General features: G+C 34.1%; 1 protein-coding gene across 1 annotated transcript in view; it reads right to left on the reverse strand.

Annotated features, from left to right (window-relative positions):
• The window catches only part of LOC128861189 (cyclin-dependent kinase 14), a 209,155-nt gene that overhangs the window by 89,772 nt on the left and 101,308 nt on the right, over positions 1-18,075 (reverse strand). The gene's annotated exons all lie outside the window — the stretch shown is intronic.

Raw genomic sequence — 18,075 nt, forward strand, 5'->3', positions numbered from 1 at the left:
ACCACTTGCAGGGATAAATGATAATAAAACAAAAATAAAAAAATAAGGACTACAAAAAATTAAAAACAACGAAGGAAAGTTCTATTTGTAGTTCGAGTAAAAATAGTGTACAAAGGTACAAATATGTATAAATAGATAAAAAAATATGTGAAATTTGCTGTGGGCTCTTAATATTATATGTGTCGTAGATTGAGCTAACTTGACCACTGTACAATAGCGTACGGTTTTCGGTGGCGACCTGTTGTCGCTAGTGTTTCATAATGCACTGCAGTTGAGCGAAAGAGAAGGGCTCTACTGTTGAGTAAGGTCTGGTCGTAGGACGTTAAGTGAATATGAGGAACAGAGATGGCAATATATTCGCCCAAATTGTAAAATTAGGTAGAACTGTTTGAAAACAGAGTGAGTTGCGAAGCGTCATGCAAAGCGACCAGAACTTACTGTGCGAAGGGATGGACAAAGAAAGTACAGCGCCGTCATCAGAAGTGGGATCTGCTTTGCCTACAGATCATGCTGGTGGTTCATATTTAACAGCGTTGGAATTGCAAAACCATAATCTCCTGGAAATAATCAAAACCTTGCAGACACAAAGGGCACCGGCAACTGATGAAAAAGCAGCACGTGTAACCTTGCCAAAATTCAATCCCGATAGTGTTGGAGCGGACGCCACAGCTTGGTGTACAACAGTTGATCTCATTTTTGCGGATAATGTGCTCGAGGGTAGTGGCCTAGTGATAGCATTAAGCAAGGCGCTAGAAGGCAGCGCTTCACAATGGCTTTCACAGATATGCTTTGCCGGTATCACTTGGACTCAGTTTAAGGAGCTGTTTATTCAACGCTTTGTTGGAGTTGAGACGTCTGCTGCTACTCTACTAAACGTTTTGAACGGTCGACCAAAAATGGGAGAAGGCTTCGCAGAATATGGCAGCCGCATCGTCACGCTGCTTATGTCAAAATGGAAAACAAAAGATTTGGAAGAGATCGCTGTATCTGTAACGTTAGCTCACATGGCGCAAGTTGATAAGAAACTGTTACGCTGGGTTTTTACTAATAATGTGAAAACTCGTAATGAGCTACAGCAAGAATTACAAGCTCACGCTTTTACGAAGCGTAATTCAGATGACGATGTGTACCCAACGGGTCCGGAACGTAAGAAGTTCAAGTTTCTGCCACGGGTGAAATGCAACCACTGTGGAAAGATTGGCCACAAATATGCAGAATGTCGTGAGCGTTTGGAAAGAGGACAGAGCAAAGGAAAGAGTCACAGCGGCAGCGGTACATCTGGAGTGAAGGAGCGATCAAATGTTAAGTGTTTTAAGTGCGAAGAAATTGGCCATTTCGCATCCGTTTGTCCAAAAGGCCGATCGAGTGGAAACGACAGAAGCTATGAGAAGCGTGTAGATATTTGCACAGTGGCACCACCATCAGGAATGATAACTCTATCCGGTGAGTCTATTCCATTTTGTTTCGACTCAGGAGCCGAATGTTCTTTGGTCAAGGAAAGTGTTGTTGGTAAATTTAAAGGAAAGAGAATTAATAATATTGTAAAACTGAACGGTATAAATAACGATTCAATTTGTAGTACACAGCAAGTTTTATGTAATATAAATGTTGAACAATATTGCTTTGAGATTTTGTTGCATGTAATTATGGATAAGTTTCTGAAATATGATGTGTTGATTGGTCGTGAAATTCTTAGTCAGGGATTCGGCGTAACAATAGACGCTGATAAATTTAAAATTCATAAAACAAAGAGAGTGAACATTTTAAGTTTAGTTGATTATGAAGACGCTATAAAATTTGATAGCGATCTAAATGAGTCTGATAAGACGGCTTTGACGAATATTCTAAAGCGTTACTCTGATTGGTTTATTGACGGAATTCCCAAGACTCGAGTTTCCACAGGGCAGTTGGAAATTAAACTAATAGATCCACAAAAGACAGTACAACGCCGCCCTTATAGGCTTAGTGAGGAAGAGAAAGGTCACGTGCGCCGTAAAATTAACGAGTTACTAAATTCAAATATTATTCGCCCAAGCTGCTCACCGTTCGCCAGCCCCATGATGTTAGTTAAAAAGAAAAATGGCACCGATCGTCTTTGCGTAGATTATCGTGTATTGAATGAGAATACAATTGCTGATAGGTATCCGTTGCCTCTTATTTCGGACCAGATTGCCAGGCTTCGCGGTGCTAGATATTTTTCGTGTATAGATATGGCAAGTGGCTTCTACCAGATTCCCGTACACGCAAATTCAATCGAGCGAACTGCTTTCGTAACGCCTGAAGGCCAGTACGAGTTTTTGACCATGCCCTTTGGTTTGAAAAATGCACCTTCTGTGTTTCAGCGGGCTATAATAAAAGCGTTAGGAGGTTTAGCGCACACCTATGCAATCGTTTATGTCGATGATGTATTGGTGATAGCTGAAACCAAGGAAGAAGCGTTAGATCGGTTGCGGACAGTGCTAGAAACATTAAGTAAGGCGGGATTTTCATTCAACATCACTAAATGTTCCTTTCTCAAAATTAGTATAGAGTATCTCGGGTTTGAAATAAGAAACGGAGAAATCAGGCCAAATGCACGTAAAATTCAAGCATTAATCGGATTGCCGCCTCCCTTAACTGTATCGCAATTAAGACAATTTATAGGTTTGGCTTCCTACTTCCGGCAGTTTGTTCCAAAATTTTCGGAAACGCTAAAGCCCTTGTATCTCCTTTTATCAAAGAAAAACTCAGATTTTGTCTGGTTACCAGAGCATGAGCGGATACGATCAAAAATAATAACTGTATTGACCCAGGCGCCAGTGTTGACCATATTTGATCCGCGGTACTCAATAGAGTTGCATACAGATGCTAGCTCGATTGGCTATGGAGCGATATTGCTTCATAAAATTGACAATAAACCCCATGTTGTAGAGTATTACAGCAAATGCACGTCTCCGGCCGAATCAAGATATCATTCGTATGAACTGGAGACGTTAGCAGTTGTTAACGCTATCAAACATTTTCGTCATTATTTGCAGGGACGTGAATTTGTTGTATACACTGACTGCAACTCTTTGAAAGCTAGTCGTACCAAATTGGATTTAACGCCGAGAGTGCATAGGTGGTGGGCGTTTTTACAATCATTTAATTTTGATTTGGAATACAGAAAAGGCGAACGAATGGCTCACGTTGATTTTCTTTCCCGGAATCCAGTGCCTGAGAAAAATAAGGGTCTGAATAAAATACCTGAAATGCGTATTAATTTAACTGAGGTAACCGACAATTGGTTGGTTTCGGAACAACAGCGTGATTCTGAGATACTGGAAATAGCAACGAAATTGAGAAATAATGCATTGCCAGAAAATCTATTGAGAACATATGAACTGCGAAAAGGAATATTGCATAGAAAAATACAACGAAACGGTAAAACTAAATGTTTGCCGGTAATTCCTAGAGCCTTTAGGTGGGCAGTTATAAATCACGTTCACGAATCAATCATGCATCTGGGATGGGAAAAGACTTTGGATAAGGTTTATGGTTACTATTGGTTCGAAAACATGTCCAAATACGTGCGTAGATTTGTAGAAAATTGTATTACGTGTAAATTATCAAAGCCGCCTGTTGGAAAAGTGCAGGCAGAGTTGCATCCTATTCCCAAGATAGATATACCATGGCACACAATACATATTGACATAACTGGTAAAATGAGCGGCAAAAATGACCTGAAAGAATATGTCATCGTCTTAATAGATGCGTACACGAAGTTTGTTTTTTTCTACCATACGTTAAATATAGATACTGAAAGTTGTATTAAAGCCCTTAAATCGATCGTATCATTATTTGGCTTGCCCACTCGGATAATAGCGGACCAAGGTCGCAGTTTTGCGAGTGCAGGCTTTCGCGAATTCTGTTTGTCTCAAAAAATTAATTTACATTTGATCGCTACCGGCGCGAGTAGGGCAAATGGACAGGTCGAACGGGTGATGAGTACGCTCAAAAATATGTTGACCGCTGTCGAAACCAGTCAGAGATCGTGGCAGGATGCGTTAGCTGACGTTCAACTGGCAATGAATTGCACGGCAAATCGAGTGACTAAGTTTAGCCCATTAGAGTTACTAATTGGTAAGGAAGCTAGACCGTTTGGCTTATTGCCGATAAATGAAGAAGACGATGGTAAGGTAGACAGAGAAAATTTGAGAAAACAAGCTAAACAAAATATGGATGATAATGCGCGATATGAAAAACATAGATTTGATAGAAACAAAGCAAAGATTAAGAAACATAAAGTAGGTGACCATGTATTGTTAAAGAATGAAGAACGTCACCAAACTAAGCTTGACCCAAAATTTAAAGGTCCGTTTGAGGTAATAGAAGTATTAGAAGGAGATAGATATCTGCTAAAATCACTAACAAGTAACCGAACGTATAAATATTCTCATGAATTTTTAAGAGCTTTGCCAAATAATCATATAACTAAAGAATTAGGTGAAGATGAAGACAGCACGATTGAAGAAGTGCCTGATGCCCAAGAGGGAAAATGAAGACCGCACCATAACAGAAGAGAAGTGTTATGGCGGGGGTCGAGACGGCAATGTGTAAAAGGAACTACACAAATGCTTTGAAATATGTTTTAAAATGTGTAAAAGGAATTACACAAATGTTAAGTTCAACAATATATTGACAATGTAAAGGAGTTGAAAACATTTTGTTAATGAAAAAAAAAAAAAAAGAAAGAACAAAAAAAAAAGCTTTTCGGTAAGAAGACTAAACTCAATATGATAAAGTATTGTTATGAAAGTAATAAGAAGATATTTGAGACTTGTAGTTGATTAGACGTGTATTTTGTAAGCCGTGAAGCAGTGAATTAAATAAAAATACCTGTTCCAAATGTGTAGTGGATAATTAAATTCTATCGTTTTGGTTGGAGCATTATAGTAAAAAGCCAACACCCGAGGACGTGTGATTTGTCAGGAAGGCCGTGTCATAGATTGAGCTAACTTGACCACTGTACAATAGCGTACGGTTTTCTGTGGCGACCTGTTGTCGCTAGTGTTTCATAATGCACTGCAGTTGAGCGAAAGAGAAGGGCTCTACTGTTGAGTAAGGTCTGGTCGTAGGACGTTAAGTGAATATGAGGAACAGAGATGGCAATATATTCGCCCAAATTGTAAAATTAGGTAGAACCAAGAATGATATAAACAAGATTGCGCCCATCAGAGCGTACGTGTCGTCACGTTTGCTGAGTTGTGCAGTATTGCCAACCATTTGCTCTTCGCAATAAATTTAGTGCTTTTTTATACCGAAAATGCGAAAATTTTGAAGTTTCGTGTTTGTTTCTTTTTGCGTTTAATTTAAAGCTACCGAATGCTTCAATGTTATCACTAGTAAAATGCTTCATACATATAAAGCTCGTTTTTCGATTGAAGGCATTTCCTCGCCGGCAGAAATGCATCCACTGCAGAGCGCCTCATCCTTTGGAAATATAATATAAAAAAGCTTATATCACACGCTTTATTGAGGTTCTTACTAGCACAATTTTTCACTGCACATTTCATGTTTTCTTATTTTTCACTTATACGAGTACACTTTCACGAAATATCTTATTTTTGCGTAAATATTCACTAAAACGTTTGTTACCGTTTGTTCTTATTAACGCACATTTCAAATAAGAAACGAATATTCATAAACATCAACAATAACCGCAATCATGGGCAATGTGACCAGATCTCTGAGAAGATTTTAGTGCTAATGAAAATTTTTTTACTCTTATAAAATTTGATAATTTGAAAGTGCAAATTTAATTTTTGGCTCCATTTAAGGTTATGCAAAAATATTATTTGCCCCGCTCCCAACTCTTCTTAAGATTGAAAACCTTTTTACACATTTTAAAAAGCCTTTGAATTTATTGAATGCGAATTAAAACCTTAGAGGTGTAATTGTTTCTTCCGGTCATAAATCTTTAGTGAGACATAGGACATTAAGAGTTGTATTCATTGTAAAAATAAGCCACAAACTACCAGAAAATACTAAAGAAACCATACTGACATTTTTACAAAAAGAGTACCTTATCTAGTTACATAACTTCAAATATAGCAAAAAAGCCGTTCCCTTAACAAAAGAGTCTCGTTTAAGAAAAACCTCATAAATTAAATTGTACATAAGCATGACATATTTATTTAAAAAAACCCACATTTTAAAGACAATTTGTCACGCATACAAAGTTCTTTAAGTGATTCAATAAAAATTTGTTGGGTTATTTTCTTTGAATGGGCATTTTAATGCGTTTTTATATCCAAAGCTAGGCAACACTGCAGTAGCGAGAGAGAGATTTGACTGCCGAAAGCAGAAGAACACCAACAACACCTGCACTCGCGGGCAATGCCACCAGATGTTAAAAAAAAGTAAAGCTAAATAAAACTGAGTGAATTATTTAAATAATTATTAAAAAATGCATATTTTACAAAATTATAAACATGACATTTTAATTAGAACAACTAGAAAAATGTCATGAAGAAAGAACTAAAACTCCGAGACACAAAATAATAAAAATAATAAAAATAACAAAAAAAAAATCATAAATCAAGTTACGAAAATGGTAATCTGGCCATACTGGAGCTAAAATCACGTAACTAGTTGTCAAATTCGCTGAGCGCAAAGTAACGGGACCACGATGGGCGCCATCTCATTATTCTTTGCATCATGGGTAGAACTGTTTGAAAACAGAGTGAGTTGCGAAGCGTCATGCAAAGCGACCAGAACTTACTGTGCGAAGGGATGGACAAAGAAAGTACAGCGCCGTCATATGTATATGAATCTGCGAAGTCTGAGTCATTGTAGGGAGCTACTAACTCGGGTGAAGGCTAAATAAATAAATATGTTTTTATTAAAATTTATTTTTATTTTTCATTTAAAACATTTGAAAAAAAGTTGTTTTATTTTTAGCTAAAATATTTAAAAAAAAAAAATTTAAATAATTTTCTGTTTTTTTTTTTTGAATGGAAATTATATTATAAACAAATATTTTTTATTACAAAAAAAAAAATTAAAAAAAGTTTTCATTTTTTATAAAAAGACAATTAAAAAAATGATTTTTCATTGAAAAAAAATTAAAACCAAAAATTAAAAAAAAACAAAAATATTTTTATTTTTAAATAAAAATTTTCTAATTTTTTTTGTAAGTAAAAGAATATTCTGCTTAAACATAAATTATAAACAAGAAAAATATTTTTGTCTAATTTCCTTTTCAATAAAAAAAAAAACATTTTTTTTCAATTGTCTTTTTATAAAATATTGTATTAAAACTGGTTTATTTTTTTAAATAGAACAAAATGTGTTTATTTTTGTATAAAAACAAAATTAAAAAAATAGTTTTCAGTTTTTATTAAAAACAAAATTAGATAAAAATATTTTTCATTGTTTATAAAAAATTTTAAAGCAAATATTTTTTGTAAACAAAAAATAAGAAAAAAAAAATTTTTTATTAAAAAAAACTTTGAAATAAATATTTTTATTAAAAAAAAATAGAAAAAAAATATTTCTCATTTTTATAAAAAAAAATTAAAAAATAAGTTTTTATTTTTTATAAAAAGACAATTAAAAAAATAGTTTTTATTTTCTATTGAAAAAAAAATTAAAATTAGATAAATATATTTTTCAATGTTTAAAAAATATTTGAGCAAAATATATTTTACAAAAACAAAATTTTTGTACAAAAAAAAAATATTTTATTATTTAGAAAAAAATATTTTTATTTTTCATAAAAAAAATTACCAAAATACGTTTTTATTCTTTTTATAAAAGAAAATTACAAAAATATAGTTTTTATTTTTTATAAAAGTAAAATTAGGAAAAAATGTGTTTTAATTTTTATAAAAAATATTTTTATTTTTTCAAATTGCGAAGAACTATTTTTAATGAAAAATATTGGAAAAAAATATTTTGTGTTTTCATAAAAAGTTGCAAAAAATTTTATATTTTTTAAAAAGCTTTTCATTAAAAAAAATATTTTTTTGGTTTATAAAAAATAAATTCGGAAAAATATTAGGAAAAATTAAGGAGAAATATTTTGTATTTTTATAAAAAAAAATAAAAAAAAACGATATTTATTTTTATAAAAAAAAGAAAAAAGTATTATTTTTATTAAAAGAAAAATTGAAGAAAATAGTTATTTTTATAAAAAACAATTAGAAAAAAATATTGTTTAGGTTTATAATAAATAAATTCGGGAAAATATTACGAAAAATTTGGGAGAAATATATTGTATTTTTATAAAAAAAAAAGAAGATTTTTAGTTATATAAAGAAAAAAGAAAATTGGCGGCATAGAAAAAACTAACCAAATTGATTCGAGTAAATTTGTATTTTTGATTTTTATTAAAAACAATTTGAAGAAAATAGTTTTTGTTATAAAAAAATTGGAAAAAAATATTTTTTAAGGTTTATAAAAGCTAAATTCGGAAATATATAGAAAAAATTAGAGAGAAATATTTTGTATTTTTGTGAAAAAAATAAAAAAAAAAGATTTTTATTTCTATAAAAAAAGGAAAAAGTATTTTTGATTTTTATTAAAAAAAGAAATTTGAAAAAAATATTTATTTTTATAATAAAGAAATTAAAACAAAATATTTTTTATAAAAGAAAAAATTAAAAAAAAAAATGTTTTGTATTTTTATAAAAAATTAGGAAAAAGTTGTACTATTTTTATAAAAAAAGTATTTTTTAGTTTTATAAAAAAAAATTTAAAAGAAAGTATTTTTTTATTTTTATTAAAAAAATTAAAAAGAAAGTATTTTTTATTTTTAATAAAATATACAAAAAAAATTTAAGTTATAAGCTTTGCTTAAGTATATTTCATGCAAAACATTAAAATATATATAACCTAAAATTTAGAAAAATGTTAAAAAGTTCCAGGTATTTCACTCTATAAAAATGCGACATTGAATAAATATGAGAATTAAAAAAAAATATTTCAAAATCTTTTCAATTTGTCTTCAAGCCCACAAAAAAAAAAAAATTTCTGAAAAATCGACGCTAATGTCCAAAATAGCCGAAACGCTTGATTCGAGCTCATTTGAAAAATTCACACTGTACTGCCACCACAAAAAACTTCAATAGCAACCTGCATACGTATATATTGTAAAGCATTTAAATTTCCTATTATAGCTTGTGTGGTTTTAAATAATTTTTAGCACGATTCGGACAACCTACACAATACGTAATTATTTAATATTCAATTAAGAAGTCTACCTTAGATTTTCTTTACATTTTCAGTAAGACAGCATCATTTTAAATTTTAAAAACTCTAACAGAAGACCCTTCACATCTACAACTGCAATTTACATACATACATACATATGTTATATGCATTTACCGCAACAAATCCTGCCGTAGATTGTTGTAAGTCGGTGAAATTTTGCGGTATGCAGTCGCACTCTAAGAACAACGACAGCGAATAACGAAGCCTAATAGCCGCGCCAGAGTGAATACGTTACACCCGTAGCGTAAATGCAATGGATGCCACAATCAAAGTACTGCCGTATACAAACAAATCGGCTATCACCTAGTCTGACTACTTGACGTACGGCAGGACGTGCAGCGCAATGTGGTGCTCTCTACACAAATACCAGGAATCAATTTGGATGCCAGTCAAATGCGATGCCGCAACCCACTCCTGCTGGCGGGTATATAAAGCAAATTGCAACACGGAAGAATGGCGAGCTATGCGTTTCCGTTTGAATGGGTGCCGCCAATGGAAATCATCATTTCCAGTGTCCGGAAGTACAACGGATGATAGGATTGCCTAGTGCCGCATGCTTGACTTCATTCGAGCTCAACTAAAGCAAGTGGGCGAGTGGCAGGCAGCATGACGCGGTAATTGATAAACATATGTATGTGTGGCATGTTGGGCGATATACATTTTTGTATGTATATTTTGAAAAGAAAAAAAAGGAATGCACTGTTGAATTGAAGTAAATTTATATTTCACTATTTTTTCTCATAGCCTGAATTGGACAAGCGTGTGCTTGTACCATTCACTCATGCATATAGCCTTAACAAGCTCAACTAATTGTATGTATTCAAGTTGCTATAACGAAGGGCGCAGCGCCAAAAGGATGTCAGCGAAAGTAGCCAAGCAAATGTTGTGCCATCGCCATCGCCATCACCGACGACAACGACATCCATCCTCATTTTTATATGCCACAATTGAAAAAGCAAACGAAAAAAAAGGTTACAAGTAAAAACTGAATAAAATGAATGAAAATAATGGCGTCACGACTGGGAGCATTGAATTGGAGCACAGCTGTTCAAAAGTTGGTCTAGGACATTACAAAGATTCGTGTCGCACTCATATGACTATGTAAATATACCAACACACACATACATATATTTATGGGCATACATACACATACATGCATGACAGCAAATCTGCACACTAACCTATTTAAACAAAGCGACAGCCACAGAAAGGCCACACCTAGCGTACACACCTTTGCGCTGTAAATGGACGAGCAAAAATGTGGATACGTGCAAGTTCATAAGCGACGCTACCGGGAGCGCCTAAAAATATGCAGTCAGCAAACTAACGAGGCTAACAACAAAGTGAAAGGTGGTATTAGAGTCAGCGCATAAACATACACCGTCGTGCCATATGTACGTAAATGTAGGTATGTGCAGTACATACAGTAAGCAACAGAATATTCATAACCATTGCATATTCATACATTTTACTCTGTTTAATGCAGATTTACAAGAACAACAACATTAATATAATATGAAGTGGTGTTGATTTAAATGCAATTTAAGTTTAAACAATTTAAGAACTTAGACTTTTTGAGAGGTTAAGCAAGTTGGGCGTCATCATCTGCCAAAGTTTGAACGGCGTGGAAAATCTCTATCCTATATCCAGAAAAAATATTTTAGAAAAATTGCGAAATTATTTAAATTTGTGTTGGCAATTGCTTTGTATACTAGGTTTTGTTCAATAAATGTCACAGTATTCTCTACAATGGAAACAATCAAGTATCGTTCAGTGACTGAATTCTTAATTTGGGAAGGTTTAAAAGCAAAGGCAATTTGTGAACGAATGTTGAAAGTGTCTAAATACTACAGTAGAAAGATGGTTTGCCGAATTTAAACGTGCTCGTGCAAGCCTTGAAGATGATGCACGTCAAAGACGTCGAAAAACAGCAACAACACCAAAAATCGTAGAAAACTTTCAGGATATCGTATTGGAAAATCGTCGAGTGTCTGAAAGAGATTTAGCAAAAGCCGAAGGCATCTCATTGGGCAGCGTAAGCAATGTTTTGACTGAAGTATTGGGTTTTAAAAAGCTGTGTACAGGAATGAAACAAAAACACATTCGCATGCGACTTTATCAGCTACATTTAGAGCTTTTTCGAAAGGATAAAATGGATTTTGTGCATCGATTCTCCACTATGAATGGCATCTGGGTCTATCACCATGATCCCAAACCAACACAAGAGGTTAAAGTTTTGTGTGAACCTGGTTCTTTGGCTTCTAAACGAGTTCGTGTCGAGAAATCGGGTAAGCGGCCAAGAGGGTGTTGGCATCAGTTTTTTTGCGATGCGAAAGGAATTTTGTTTATGAATTACTTGCAAACTGGTAAAACCATAAATTTTGAATATTATTATAACTTTTTAGAACAGCTGAAGGAAAAAAATCGTGAAAATATACCCAGTTTGCAAAAGAAAAAAAATTTTTTTCATGCACCGCCGCGGTGCCACCGTGTCACAAGAGCATTTTGGCAATGACTACAATCCATTAATTAAAGTTTTATTTATCAGATTTTGCCTCTAGCGACTTCCATCTGTTTTCAGACCTAAAAAAATACATGCATGGAAAGAGATGAGGTCCTAGCAGCTACAACCTGACATCAATACAACAAATCAATTTCGTCTGCGAAGTGGATCCAATCTAGCTGATCGTCTTTTGAAGAACGACGTATAACTAATTAAATGACGACAACCTAAAGTTTAGATGTAACACCTGGATAAACTACATTTTGAGATATCAAAGTTTATTGGCAACTTTAAATATAAATCAAGTTCAAAATAATAAATACTCTAGCTTAGGTTAGGTTGAAGCGGTTGTTCTGTGGGACACACTCAGGCTCATAGCCCATTGAAATGCCGCGTAAGGAGTTTGTCTCTTTCTCTCCAAAAACCCGTGTGTGCTTTTCAGAAATGTCCGAATATCTCTGATTTTTGCAGAACTGAAAACTTCCAATTCATTAAAAAATTGTCTAACTAGAATAGTAAACCTACGTCTGGATAGAGCAGCACAATGGCACTGTAGGTGCGAGATTGTGTCTTCGACCTCCTCCTCATCTAGATAACTTCTACAGAAGTCATGTGTTTGCACACCCATACCTTGGGCGTGTCTACCTATTAGGCAGTGCCACATTATGACTAAAATCAATAAGACTAAAGGGTTTTCCAATAAGGGACAAAAAAATGCTATTTTTTAATATAAATGATCGGATGTTTATTTCATTATAAAGAGGAAGATATGCCGTTAATAGTGCAAAATAACATCAGGCAAATGACCACCACGACCACGCTTACAAGACAATATCCTTCTCATGCAATTTTCCACAACCGAATTGCAGTGTGGCTGTCCTATGTCCTCGATAGCCTCACAAATTCCATCTTTGAGGTCTTGAATCGACCCTGAGCTTTTGGCGTAGACCTTCTCTTTCACGTGGCCCCAAAGAAAAAAGTCACAAGGTGTTAAATTACAAGATATCGGTGGCGAATTGTGATCACCTCTTCGAGAGATAACACGATCCGGAAACTTTTTCCGTAAAAGATCAATGGTTTCGTTGCTTGTGTGGCACGTAGCGTCGTCTTGTTGAAAATAAATGTTGTCCAGATCAATTTCATCCAATTCCGGCCATAAAAAATCGTTAATTATCTCTCGATAGCGATGGATAACACCTGTTATACGTCAATCAAAAATAAATACTAAATTTTTTATTTAATTCGTTAGTTTGAATACGAAATTTTCGCCTTTCTATTTCGTTTTTCATTTCTAAAAATTTAAAAAAAATTATTTACTCACATATTTTGTTCCCTCAATTGATGTAGAACAATTTTTTTTGCATACGGTGTTAAACTTTTCCTCTATAGAGAAAATGTGCTTCATAGGGAAGAAAGTACCATAAAAAAAACGTTAAAAATTAATCCCATTTTTGAAGCATATAAAATACTTCCTGGCGTGTGCTTTATATGGGAAGAAAATTGTCAACATCGCACGCAATAAAAATCTACGTGATTTTTAAGCGATTTCAGACTTTAAGTTTATTATACTAAAGGGTGGTTAAATTTTAAGGGCCGATGTTGAATGTGAAACACGCCTAAACGTCAAGTCTTTCTCTGCACTTCATTTCACATTTTTCAATTTCAGACTAACTCAATTTGAACCATGGAAAGATACACAATCGAGCAACGCGTTAAAGTTATTCAGGCTTATTGTGAAAACGGGCATTCAAATCAAAATGCATATCGCGCAATTCGTGAAGAAAATCATCTTCAGTGATGAGGCACATTTTCACCTCAGAGGATTCGTCAATAAGCAGAATTTCCGCATTTGGGCGAATGATAATCCAAGAGTGATTGCCGAAAAACCAATGCACCCACAAAGAGTGACTGCGAAAAATGTGATGGCCGAATAATCTCACGGCGCGGAGATGTCAATTGGCCGCCAAGATCATGCGATTTGACGCCGTTGGACTTGTTTCTTTGGGGTTATTTGAAAGAAAAGGTGTACGTCGATAAGCCAGCAACAATTAAAGAGCGAAAGGATGAGATAATTCGGCACATTAACGGCATAGAACCTCAATCATACCTCAGCGTCATCGAAAATTTGGACCATCGGATGGAGGTGTGCCGCCGAAGCCGCGGCGGCCATTTGGCCGACATTTTCTTCCATACGTAATTGAGCCATACCAATATTATCATAATAAAGAGAAATGACAATAATTTCCTAAAAAAAAATGTATTTTATTCAAAATCAACACCGGCCCTTGAACCTTAACGACCCTTACAATTGAATGGGATATAGAATTGCATACTTGAAACTGTACTGCAAATTCTAACACAAAATGTTGATGAAAAATGTTTGAATTTTGCTAAATTCTGGTAAAAAAAAGTGTGACATTTTGATTTATCGGATTTACCGTTTCCAATTTGTAGAAATTTACTGTGGAAAAAAAAGAAAATAAAAAAGGTCGGCATCATCCGCATGTGGTTCCAGTAAAAATACCAGCATACTTGAAATTTTACTTTAAATTCTGATTAAAAAGTTTGAAATTTTGAACCTCATTGATTTGAAGTACATTTTTTGAACTTTATTAAATTTTGGTGAATTTCGTACAAAGTGTCGAGCTTTGATTTATCAGCTTCTCGTTATACAATGAAATATGGCTTAATAAAAATTTTACGAAAAACGTAGCATAAGAAATATAACAATTATCGTAAAAAGATAAAGTGCCATAATTATATATACAAGAGTGTACTATATATACCTAACCATCGCTGCAACTGCTGCTGTTGCCACTGGGTCACCCAGTAACCTGAAGAACTTTTGCGTAATACAAACTAAGTACCATGAAATGTTGCAAATCGACTGCAAGCGCCGCATATTAATGGTTATACATATATACATATACACACATACGTATACGTTCAAATAAATGGCAGTGTATATGTAAGAATGCACGCACACAAATTGCTTCACACCACTGCCGGTGAGGTAAATTGAAGCGCATTGAACTGAGCAACAGCCGCAGGCGAACTCAAGTGCACATAGTGCATTATTTACAAACATATCACCAGCCAATCCGACGCCTGCTGTGGCCGTGTAATGGCCAACCAACGCCCGCGTCCAACACCGTGGAGTGCTGGTTTTACATCATTACATCCATTCACATATCCCTCCACTCGTGGCGTAGGAGATAGCTCAATTCAGTGCTGACCTTTCTATTTTCTCTGGTTTTCGCTCACTTTTATTTGACTGCGCTAATTACTTTTTAATTTATGTGCTTTAAGACACATACATACATACATATATACATACGTGCATTCATATATTTGTACCCATGTACACCTGTGTTCACATTAATAGCAGCGCGACATATTACAAAGTTTTCAAACTTTGCTTATTTTTCATTTTACCCTTTAACGCGTATGAACCCATATAGGGTGTTGTAGTTATGATTCAATTTTATTTCCAATTTAAGTATTCTAAAAATTATTCAAACTCTTTTATTCCACCAAATATATATTTTGGGATAATAAAACATAAAAAACATTTTCTATGATTTTATGTAATTTCGAAATAATCCCACTTTTGTGCGAGTGGGTGGAAAAGCAGAATTCAAGTGCGAGTGATTCATTATTTTAAAAAAAGGATAGTAGAGTTAAACGTAAGTACTTTTCGACAAAAATAAAAAAAATACTCGTAATACTTTCATGGAGTCTTTATACTCATCGTTCTCGTCGGATAATAATTTGTCCGCTTTTAAACTGTTTTCAATATTTTATTGGGTCTGGGAATAAGTTTCGTCCTTTCTTAGCCAAAGTTACGAATTATTAATTTAAGAATTTAATAATACATGAGACTCTGTGAAGTATGTGCCATTGGAAGCTACAACCTTACTCCATCTTTCAGGCAGCGTACCGATTCGTCTGACGAAAAATTCGAGTTCTTTTGACTTGATCCATTCATTGAGCCAGTTTGTTTGTTCGTTTGGTGACGTGTGAGATGCTTCTTGAACGGCAGAAAAGAAAAGGTTTTCTGCATCGCATCGTCACTGGCGATGAAAAATGTGTCTAGAACTATATTATTATGATAACCCTTAGCGTCGAAAAGTTAGAGGCTGTCAGGTGAACCAGGTCCATCGACAGCGAAAAAAAATGTTCATGCTTCAAAGGTTATGTTGTGCATCTGGTGGGATCAGAAGGGTGTTATCTATTATGAACTCCATAAGCCATCTGAAAACATCACTGGCGATCTTTACCGACTGCAGCCAATGCGTTTGAATCGAGCTCTCAAAGAAAAGCGGCCGGAATGGGACGGTAGACATGACAAACTGATTTTTCTGCCAGGCCATACGCTGCTAAATCGGAAAGGTGGAGTAAATTTGTAGCTTCCAAAGGCATATGCTTCACATAATCTCATGTATTATTTAATTGTTTAGATAATTCGTAACTTTGGCTAAGAAAGGACGGAAACTTATTCCCATTCCCAATAACAAAAAATGGCATTTCTTTGGATCTCTTGATTTCTTGGGCTACGTTCCGCTGAAAGACTTTGACATTGAAAAACCTAAATTTATATATCTGATATCTGAGTATGTTCAACCACACCACAAATTAAAAACTTCTAATGACTATGAAAGCGATAACAAAAATACGCAATATCACTTTTAAAACATTCATTCAAATTTTAAAATAAAAGTAAAATAAAACAAATTAAATTTTTTTCTCTTTAAATTTTATGGACTAATAAAATGCAAAATGATTTTGATTTTATTTATTATTGTATTATATTTTAACTAGTCTAAAACTCATTATTTTAAAAACATATTGCACTAGAATTTTTTTATGACAGTATGAACTGATATTTTAACTTACAACTCGCTGATGCCTGGGCGGCGTCTTAAAAACACTATTCGCTAAAATAAGAAAAAGGTGAAACACCAACTGGTTGAGCTGCAGAAGAGTGCACTGGTAGTATTCTAATACACAACTAGTATTTTTCCCTGCAGGGTATTTCCTTATACAATTATCGAGGCTGCAACACAGTTCGCGCACTGGTTCTCGGTGCAGAGAGGTAATATAAATTTCATAGAGATTTTACACTGACGAAGGAAGCATATATATTTTGAGGTTGCAAACTGACATTCATACAAATAAAAATATTTATGGCTTGCTATTTGCTATGACTACTTTTGGGCTGCTCTGTGAAATTTTCTATTTTTTCGGCGCTTTGCTAGCTGTTTGTTTGCTTAATTAGTTTTGATGGCTTCTGGTGGTCAAACAGAGAACATACAGAAATACTTTTCTTATTTAATTGTTTTATATATTTATACATGAGGATATGCACAATTCACGTTTAGTTGGCTTATCAAAATTTATAAATTTAGAGAGTAGGGTAAAAACGGTCCAAAGGGAATTGAATGACAATTAATAATTTGGGAAAGAAAATGAAATTTTCTGCAACAAAGGAGCATTTTAAAAACAAACACAAGGCAGCTACACTTGTGCTCTTATAATTAAGTTATTTCTTAAAAAGGTGAAAGGTTGTCTGTAAAGTCGCTTTACTGACGATAGATTAATGTGATAACGTCATAAGAAAATACCGATGTGATGGTTGCAATTTTCAAAACAAAATTTTAATTTTATTTGTTTGATAGATATTTTGTATGGATAGAGAGGAGGAGGTAAATGGAATTGCAATGGAATAGGTCAAGTTACATTTACACAAACGTGAAAAATGACGAAACATTTATCAAATTCATGAAAGATATGTTCGATTGTGCATCAGACGTTAATAAGTCAACAACACTAAGAGGCACCATCATCGATTTGCCTTTTCCAAGACACTTTACACTCGAAACACTCCCTTTCATTTCCTACTTTTTCTATCATCGTCCTATTCTCAACAGAGAAATGGTTCATTACCATGCACACAGGAAGAAGGCATAAGCAAATACAAGTATGTGAACTTATATATATATGCGCATATTTATGTATGCTCACTTAAGTAGGAGAGCGCCAGATGTCGAATGTTGCCGAATGCGGGGGTCGGTTGTGCTCTTGGTCGTTCGTTCCGCGCTTTCGCTTGCAGTTAAAGCAAGGTAACGACGCATGAGCAAGGTAACGACGAATGAGCAAGATAACGTCGATTGAGCAAAATAACGACGATTGAGATCTTGATAACGACACACGTGCAGCTGGCTAAATCCAATTATATAACGTCAAAAATGTAAGAAGAAATATATTAAATTAAAAGAATAGCTTTTTTTATTCAACGCATTGAAACATTTTTAAAGTTACTATTAAAGTACAAAAGT

Source organism: Anastrepha ludens, chromosome 4 (genome assembly GCF_028408465.1).
Source record: "Anastrepha ludens isolate Willacy chromosome 4, idAnaLude1.1, whole genome shotgun sequence".
Classification (NCBI taxonomy): Eukaryota; Metazoa; Arthropoda; class Insecta; order Diptera; family Tephritidae; genus Anastrepha; species Anastrepha ludens.